The sequence below is a fragment of the Trifolium pratense genome, linkage group LG2 (genome assembly GCF_020283565.1).
Source record: "Trifolium pratense cultivar HEN17-A07 linkage group LG2, ARS_RC_1.1, whole genome shotgun sequence".
In the NCBI taxonomy this organism is placed as follows: domain Eukaryota; kingdom Viridiplantae; phylum Streptophyta; class Magnoliopsida; order Fabales; family Fabaceae; genus Trifolium; species Trifolium pratense.
In genome coordinates this window covers 62,668,849-62,678,523 of record NC_060060.1, presented here as the reverse complement: position 1 = coordinate 62,678,523, position 9,675 = coordinate 62,668,849, and the positions used below count along the sequence as shown (strand labels likewise).

General features: G+C 34.2%; 1 long non-coding RNA gene across 8 annotated transcripts; it reads right to left on the bottom strand.

The window, feature by feature from the left end:
• Window positions 1-5,076: 5,076 nt before the first annotated feature.
• On the bottom strand, window positions 5,077-9,675 carry LOC123911358. 8 transcript variants are annotated; one of them, XR_006810480.1, is made up of 9 exons: window positions 9,026-9,673; window positions 8,101-8,213; window positions 7,943-7,997; window positions 7,653-7,708; window positions 7,289-7,429; window positions 6,944-7,060; window positions 6,431-6,527; window positions 6,285-6,344; window positions 5,077-5,240 (listed from the first exon to the last, which is right to left on the bottom strand). It is a non-coding gene; the product is annotated as an uncharacterized LOC123911358 (long non-coding RNA). The 8 variants fall into 8 exon arrangements; XR_006810477.1 differs by having other exon boundaries at window positions 6,431-6,524; window positions 9,026-9,672; XR_006810479.1 differs by having other exon boundaries at window positions 6,431-6,524; window positions 7,653-7,997; window positions 9,021-9,674.

Sequence of the window (9,675 nt, the reverse complement as noted above, 5' to 3'; positions counted from 1 at the left end):
GTATGGTTGAGGAATATTTTGGAGCATTTGACACACAATCAAATTGGCTGTACTAGAATCTATTGTGATAATAGTTCCACAATTAAGCGGTCTAAGAATCCCATTATGCATGAAAGATGTAAACATATAGACATCAGGTTTCACTTCTTGAGAAACCTTGTGAAGGAAGAAACAATGGAGCTTATTCATTGTAAGTCTGAGGATCAACTAGCTGATCTACTGACTAAACCATTGAAATTGGAATAATTTCTCAAGCTTAAAACTGGTTTGGGAATGATAGGAGCATGAGTCAAGTCAAGGAGCAATGCAGCATTGCTTGTTTGGTTCAAGGCAGGGTGAGGCCTGCAATTTGGCTGCAAGGCGCGCACATGAGCACTAAACCTGAACTATGTTCTAGTTTTACTTTGTGTAATCTATTTCTTTTGCTTTCTTTGCCCTCTAATTGTTGTGTAATTGTTCAATTAGGGGAGAGTATGTTGTATATAGTGTTGGATTGGGCCTTAAGCTCAAGCCCAAGTTATGTTAGTTTGTTCTAGGCCCAATATACCCAAACTATATAAGCTTCTTGGCTAGTGTTAATGAGATAGCTTGGCCATTTGTTACAACATTAACCATATGTCATAGCTAAACTGAAGCCTCTTAAAAAACATTGGTTATATATACTTGTTACAAAAGAACAATCTTTGTAAAAAAAAAAAAAAAAGAACAATCAAAATCAATAAATAAATGAAAAAAAGGGTTTTATTATGGAAGAGATAGTCTCATTTTTGAACTAAAGCTTAAGTAACATAAATTCCCACATTTTCTTATTTCACTCCATAATAGTAAAAAACTAAAAATAACTCATTTCCAATTCCACGTGAGTTGGTGCTTTGACTGCTTTATAAACTACAACTCTAAGAATTAAAAGTAAAGGCGTTTAGACAATTGAAAAGATATACAATGATCTTTATATTACCTTATATATATATATTGTGCCTTCTCATATATGCTGCCTTTAATTTCGTTCACCTAGACCAAAATGAATTTATAGTTGTGATTGTGATAATAAATTTATAATTGTGAGAAATAATATAAGCGGAGCACCTCAATTAAGTGGAGTTCCTATGGAGCTTGCAATTTCTGATGCACTTCTGAGTTGCAACTTCTCCTTCAAGGGGAGCACCTCCTTAACACAATAAAATTCTGAATTTTCAATGATAATTCCTGCATCCCACTACTCAAAACATATAAAGGACTGCAATTGTACGAGGTTATAAACTGGCACGACCTTATCCTACCCTTGCTAACAAACAAAAGAAAATATTGCTTCTAAATCCCTCTCTGGACCTACACAATCATTTAGTCACTTGAGCCTAAACTTCTTCCTTTTGGGTCTGTTCGGCTGAGTTGTTTCTTCTAATTCCACCTCCCTTTCAGTTTCAATTTCTTCTTCAATCTGTCCTTCTTGCAGATCTGTAACAGGTGAGGAGGAGGATTGTTTGGCATGGGTTGGGGTTGGTGGAGTTTGAGGTGGAGGATCACAATTACAAAATGGGTTAAGGATTGGAAAAAAGCAGTCGGTACAGACTGCTGCTATAAACGACGGTAGGAGGGTTTCGTAGGATGTTCGAGAGGAGCGACCGCACAGGGCACTAAAATTTTAGGGACGCCAGTTTTTATTTTTTATTTAGTGTGTATGTGCATGCATGCACCCGCGTGTGCATGCGTGCTGTAACATGGATTTAAGTTATTCTAACATGCAATTAGGTGTTTATAACCATGATCAATTGTATTGTGATGAATTGCTGATGTTGTATGATAATTATAAAGGAAGTATATTAAGATAGAGGTATCTTAATAAAGACGTAAGTTGAATTATGTTCACTTAATAAATGACGAGCAAAATGCTAATTGTCTGAGTGTGAATTCATGAATTACATACATGCATTCATGAATTGTTGTTGTATATTGGATATTCTAATAAAGACGGATATCGGATTATATTTATCCGATAAAGACGAATATTAGAGGTGAGATACTCTAATAAAGACAAAACGGTACCATATGCATTAGATATGTTTAGGGTGACATTGCATGAAGTTGAAGCATTAGAATGCATTAGGATATGTGTGCATTTATGTAATAATTGTTATGGGACACATATTTTGCTAAGTGTGCATATTGCTATTTGATGGATTGATGTTTTATTATAATATATAGAACTTATATTTGAATGATAGATGATGATGTATATGTATAATGTATGATTATGCATGTATTGTGAAGAAGTGTTTATGTACCGTTTTACTTACACTTATATTTTGATTATGTGATCTAACTCTCATGGATGATTCGGATCAAGGATGATTCAGATCAAGTGTTCAACATCAAAGTTGTAGTATGTCATGCCCTATTTCAAGTGACATCAAGAGCATGAATTCATCTTGCTTGAGCAACAATTTTCGAAGAGATGAAGTAGCCATTACAGAGTTGATTTAAATGTCCAATTTCATGTCAAGTCTCATGTCAAACCATGAGATCTCAATTTACACAAGCCCTTGATGCATTACACAAATACTTGAAGCATTATCCAGGTGACCTTGATAAAGTTTGCTTTTCTCCAACAACTCTTGCATTGATCGTTGCGATAGTTTCTTATGATCACACTCCATCTCAAAGCTCAGAAGCAACCATCTAAACTCAGAGAAAGCTTCCCACATTGCCTCCCTGTTCACTCCATCTCATCTTGAAACCATGAAGCGTTTGAATCACTTTTGTAACTTTGGAGACAAACCAGCATTGAGAAGCAACTAGAGTCAATTCCATTAACCTTTGAAGACGCATTTGAACCTCTATAAAAGCCCCTCAAGCCTCATAAATCAAACATTCACAAAATTCACTCAAAAACTCCATTACTACACTTTCAAAAATCTTAATTTCGAATCTTGCATTTACTCCAAGTTTCCTCTACTTTTTCCATTGAATCATCATCCATACACCATAAAAAACTTTTGTATGCAATAGTTTGTGACCGGAACATCCCCATCACAGTTTCCCTACTTTCATATTTCTCACTTGCACATCGACTTGGGGGGAAGGATTCAGAAATTCTCAACAAGCCAAGCATACCATTAGCCTCCGTGAGGTTCAAGCAAGCAAGAGGTATCTTTATTTCCCTTTCGTAAGTGCAAAGAAGAGGCATTAGACCTTGCTCCAATAGGTAAATTTTCGTGACTCTGAACTCACTCATACATGCATTATTTTGAATGATTCGTGAAGCAAAAATGTAACCCATGATCTGAGGAGTGAAAGCCCTATTCTCATATTTGCTTATTGAGTTTGATATATGGCGCATCAATGATATAGGTAGTTTGATTCATATAATGATATTTTAAACTTGTTATCTTAAGCAAATTTCATGTTATGGTGCTGGCTTACTCCTTCTAGTGCATTAATGTAAATGGGTCTCCCACCATGAGAGAGTGACCTTACACTAGATTTGTTTGTATAATAATAATAATAATAATAATAATAATAATAATAATAATAATAATAATAATAATAATAATCTATAACATTATTGTGCCCACCAACCCTGGTTAAGAACATATATTGAAAGATTTCAAGGAGGAATTGTTAAGTACACTATCTTCTTTTCCTTTTCAAAAAATAAAACTACACTACACCAATAATTGTATGCAGATGTTTCCAAAAATATCTCAACTCCCACCCCACTATTCCTTGAAACCTTTGGCTACTTGATACTAATGTCATCTAACTCACTATTTCCCTACCGGTTTATTTTTTATAAGATTGTAGTATCCTCGACTGCACAGCGCACTAAAATTTTAGGGACACCAAGTTTTTATTTTTTACTTAGCGTGTATGTGCATGCATGCACTCACGTGTGCGTGAATGCATCTGTGTGTTAAAATAAATAATTTAAATAATTATTTTAACTAAATTTAAAATAGACTAGAGACTTGTGATTTTGATAGTAAAATTTATTTGAAGAATTAAATGTTATCAAAGAATTCTAACACAAAGTATAATCTTTAACTTTTTTTCACATTATATATTTATAATTTATATGACTTACAAAAAATGGGCACCTTTATCAAAAAAAAAATGGACACCAAAAATATAACTTACATTGGGCACCATAAATCTCACGGACGACCCTGAACGACGGTGGCTTCCTTGCCACAGCCACAACTGCCATTGCATAGAGTATCACTAGCAGTATTATATATCGGATGTTTCATTGTTTGTTCAATTCCTTACAGTATTCTTTTGTTTTGCCCTCTATTTATAGGGAATAATTCTTCTTTCACCATCAAATCTGTTTATTGACCTCATTGATAACAAGATAAATTTCCTATCTGATATTTATGGTGGTAGATCAATGGTGGTTACAATATACCCCACCAATATCGATGATTAAGATTCCCTTCTCTAATATTACACACGCAATTCCGCAACGTACTAAATCTCATTTATTAAGAATAGTACGTACGATACTCCATTGGTGACATATGCTGATCTAATTCGTCAATAGAAATATAAAGAAAAAAATCCTGAGAATGTTGCTTTTGAAAACACCCAAAAATTGTTTTATGTCTTTGTGATCATGTCAAACTTAACTTCCATGTTTGAACAATTCTACCAAACAGAACACATGCCAAAACATATTGGGCTTTAAGGGATACGGTGCCAAATAAAATGAGTCTAGAGGTCTTTTATTTTATTTATTTGTGACACATTGTAGTTTATCTTTTTTTATCTCATATTAGTCATTTATCTCTATTAACATTTACAAATTAATCCTTTATTTAATTTAGAGGTATGTGTAGTTTTCACTACTGATTGTTATAAATATCAGTAGTGGTATGTTAGTTTTATTTTTATTTTTTTTTCGTTTTTTTGTAGCTTTTGTATGGTTTTTTTTTCTAGAGACATTCAATCATGCTTCTAGTTCATATTAAGTTATCTTCAAGCTATACCATGTATAACATCCCATATCGAATATCTAGAATGTGATATAGCATGTACATAACAGTACTAAAATACATTAAAATTTTAATAGAGATCTTGTGCATTCAAGGTACTTAACATTGAAATAGTACTGATACCATAGTCTTAATACATAATTGTCACAAGTCATGATACAAAATACAAAACATGTGAAATTAAGGAGCACTGCAAGCACATCATCATCTACTACTCCATAGGCCTCTTACCATATTCTGCAAGCTTATCTGAAACAAATAATAGTGGGGTGAGACTCCTAATTAAGCCTCAGTGAGTTTCTTGCTACCCGCTACTTTGTGCACTAACACTGATTCGCTAAAGTGAACTGAATATCGATATTTATGTAAAACATAATAAACATCATAATATAAAGTGTATCACACAAGTTAATCTTATTCATTTTAAAGGAAACTTCCGAGGTGAGTATATCTCGAAAGGTCCACTAAGGATGTACTACTCTTAGGATGTTCTCCACTACCCGTTGTGACATAGCTATGTCACGTTGGTCTTACTCACATTAATTACTTAACTTAAAGGATTCCTACTAATGTACGGAAATCTTACTATAGTCGAGACTATACTGAATAGTGGTTTGGGTGTTAATTAACCACTAATCTACTCGACTATTATAATTTCTTAGTGTTCTTAACTTAACGGCCATCCCGGGTAATTCTAATAATCATAATTTCCTCACCTAAATCTTAGTCTAGATTGATTTTAAAGCATGTGGGAAAATATGAAACCATGGAATCTAATTATTTTAAAATACAAAACTTGTCTCAGGATGCATCGGTTCAAAGGAAATATGTACCGGTGCCAATAACCAAGGTTGTTCGGAAAAATAAGTTCTGGCTCTATGTACCAGTTCATGCAACATATGTATCGATGCACGAACCTGTGTTTGAGCCGACTCATACAGGATAGGTATCGATGCAATGCAAGAATTCCCAGAATTTGTAAAGCCGCAGCCTGAAGCTTATGCACCGATTCAAGCACTGCTTGCACCGACTCATAAGCTTTAGGATACACATTTTCAGTTACAGAGACATGTATGCACCGATGCATAACCTCCTTGAGTCGTTTCAAACGCGAGGAACCTGCATAATTATCAATACAGCCAATTCCAAACAGTTTATAAATCAATTCTTTTCCCTAGATTCCATGAGTTTTCATCATTTCAAACATGTAGGGACTTATTCCAACAATTAATTTATCCAATTACAGTTTATCCCTAAATATGCCTAATTAACCTAATGTTAGCATGCAATAACCTTGAACTAAGCCAGGTGGAAACTTCACCCATCTCTCTTGGAACTGTGTAATGACCAATCCTGCATGCATAAAAAACCAACAAACTCAGACAAACTGTTAAAATAACTCACATGTTTCATTAGTGTGATGATTGATATCATCTTACCCTTCATAGGATTTGAATGCAACATATCGAAATCCTGCTGAGCTTAAGGATTGTGCAGATTTCTCTCCATACTTGCAGTGTACTACATCATCACCTGCTGAGACATATAAACATCTTTCATTAAATTCTTTTCACTTTGTGCCATATATACAAACATCATATTCTTCCTGCAAATATGATGAATTGATTCAGGGCAGGTTCATACAACATATCCTCTATATTATTCTTAGCTGCATTTTTTTTTTCTATACAAAATGTAGAATTAGCATCAGTCCAGCATCATGCTCTCAAAACCCATCATAATTGAAAACAAAACGAGAAGAATATATGTTACAACAAACACAAATCCTAATAGTAATACTACTGCAGTTATGCAGAACAATCCAAAAAAAAAAGCTTAATTCAATAGAGTCGAGAAACAAATGCATCATCAAATCTTAATTCATCATTTGAGACAAAGCAACTTTCTATAAGCCAAAACTAATGAGAAAAGGATGGAATATTTTGACGGACCTTAATATAAATAAAATTAGCTCCCGCCTCACTAGTAACAGTTTTGGCAATCTGTGTTCTGCCACAACTTGGAGGCCCATAAAGCAAAAATCCCGTATCACGATACGACCCAAGTCCCTGAAATACATAAGACCAATAACACTGATCATTCGACACTGATGTGACATATTTGACAGCATATGGACATGTCGTAAGTTGTTTTCATAAGCTCTCGCGAACAGTCCCATAAGAGATTATGAAATTAGATTAACTTAAATAAATCAATCCAAAATGCACTAACAACGAAACAATTAAGGTAAATAGCCTCAACATTTAAATAAAACTCTATGCTGACAAGAGTCTTACCTCTTTGAGAAACCAAGAGCTATAATCTTGAAGTTGAAATTCCTTGTACCTAAGCATACATTGTTTACATGAATGAAATAATTGACTCCTTACCTCAAGCCAGTCACACTATGACCTGATCCATTATTAGTTACAATGAATCTGAAACAATGGCAGAAGATTACACAAGGATCGAAACAAGCATCCAAAATCAAAGTAAATCAAAAAAATGATCAAACCAGTAGCAATTAAGTTGGTCTGGCGTTTCGAATGTGACTTTGTGTTATTAAGACTCAACTCATGATTTCATGGCAAAGGCAATAAGCAATCACAAGAAAAGATAACGTCAAAGCGGCAATAACTGTCAACAAAATTCAACACTTACACCAATACTGTGAAGACCAGGATTCCCACCAAGATAAAGAACAACATGACCAGATACTACAAGTGCAACGTCAAGGAGGATTCCCTTAATCCAAAATCAGTCGTGTTATTTGAACATCAATATAGAGACATCGTATATGACACCGTATGTGTTTACCTCTATCTCTTTCTTACAAAGATGTTCTACAACTTACACACATTTCAAAACTACACAAAAAATTTAAGGACACTGAATTTGACCTCAAATTTTGATGTCAAAAAATTATTCTCTATAAAATTTGACAAGGATACAACCCATAGCAATATGGAGCTTCTTTTCATGGTACCCAAAAAACCAACTATGAATCTGTGTGTGCAAAACAAAAAATGTGATATAAGATAATATAGTAAAAGAACATATTCAAAAGAAAAATAAGGCTCCAAAACATAAAGAATGTAAAAAAACTGACATTAAGAAAATAACAGCTTCAATGCTTAGCATAGGTATAGTTAGAGACTTCCCACAGGCATCATGACGAGTGCTCAGCCACACCCCAAATATCATCACAACCATTGCCAAAACCTGCACAATGAAAATATTATTAACATGTAGCATTGAGGCTTCAAATTGAAGACATGCATGGCGTCCAACACTAACACGACGCCGACACACATCAATCACTATTGTTTTTCCAAATTATTATTGAGTATCTCTGTAACTGTTAATGCACTCCCATTGATCAAATGTCCCTTATAAACCACTTCATATCACCTTCACCAAGTTCATTTTTTTTCTAGATTTCATTCTTTAAGTAAAACATAGTGAAAGAACAGTGAGAATTATAGTTGACAAACCAACCAAAATTGCAATTATTTCCCAAACCTTTATACCAAGAATAGGTCTCTTTGCTTTTTTTTTTTTGTAATAGCAAAAGAACTTTATAATAAAAAGAACTCTATATCAGTATAACTAGAACTCTACAAGAAGTACTTAGAGCTTGAGATCAACAACAGTTCAAGGATTAGCATACGAAAGCCTGACATCAAACCTATATCAGTAAAACTAGCTCATGAAGGCTTTGCAAGCATACAATAGAAATAGCCTAAAACAGAGCAGCTGAGCTGCACTAACAGATCCTATTTCAACATAAGGCAATAAAGTAGCCAATTTTGCGACGCTAAGGACCTCTTGCCACTGTCACCGATGACACACTCATAGGTCTCTTTGTTAATTTATCATTCAGTTTAGAATCCATTTCCCACAAACAAACCTTTGATAATATTATATCTACAAAATATGCAATTAATTCAAATAATTAACTACACATATTCATCAAACAATTGTGAAAACTAAAAACATAAAACACAAACATTATATTTAAAAAAATACCTAACCTCAAGTGAAAATCTTCAAAACCCATAGTGAAACCCATATAAAAGGGACTCATTAACTGCATTATAACCAACAATCCTTAGATATTCAATGAAATTCATTTCGAGATCTAGAATCTCTCTCCTGTTTCTTCATAACCCAGATCTCAGAAACACAAACAAAGGAACAAAACATAGGTTAAATCTTTTTAAGACCCAAACCTAGGAAGTAAAGAACGAAGAACCTGCTACTACTCTGAAAACCTCTTCGTTTTCAATCGTGAAAACGAAGAACACTACACGAACACGAGAGAGATTAGTGAGATTCAGAACATAACACGATTTGGCAATGAGTTAGGGTTTCAATCGCGAAAATGAAGAGGATGACTTGCAGCGGAGAAGATTTACGACGTGCAGCAGATTTGAAGGATTTTTGAGTGAGAAAGAGGTCATAACCCAGATCTCACGCAATAGCAATAGCTAGAAGAAAAGAGAGCGGTGGCCGAAGAGGTTAGGGTAGAAGAAGCATCTTGAAATGGAAACATTGTTGAAGAGTGAGGAATTTCACGGGGCAAAGAGTGAAATTGGGAAAGTGAAAGTAGAAAATAAGAAAATTAGGAAATCGTTTTAGGGTTTTGAGGGAGAAAGATTTCGCGTACGAGAGAATGAGAAGG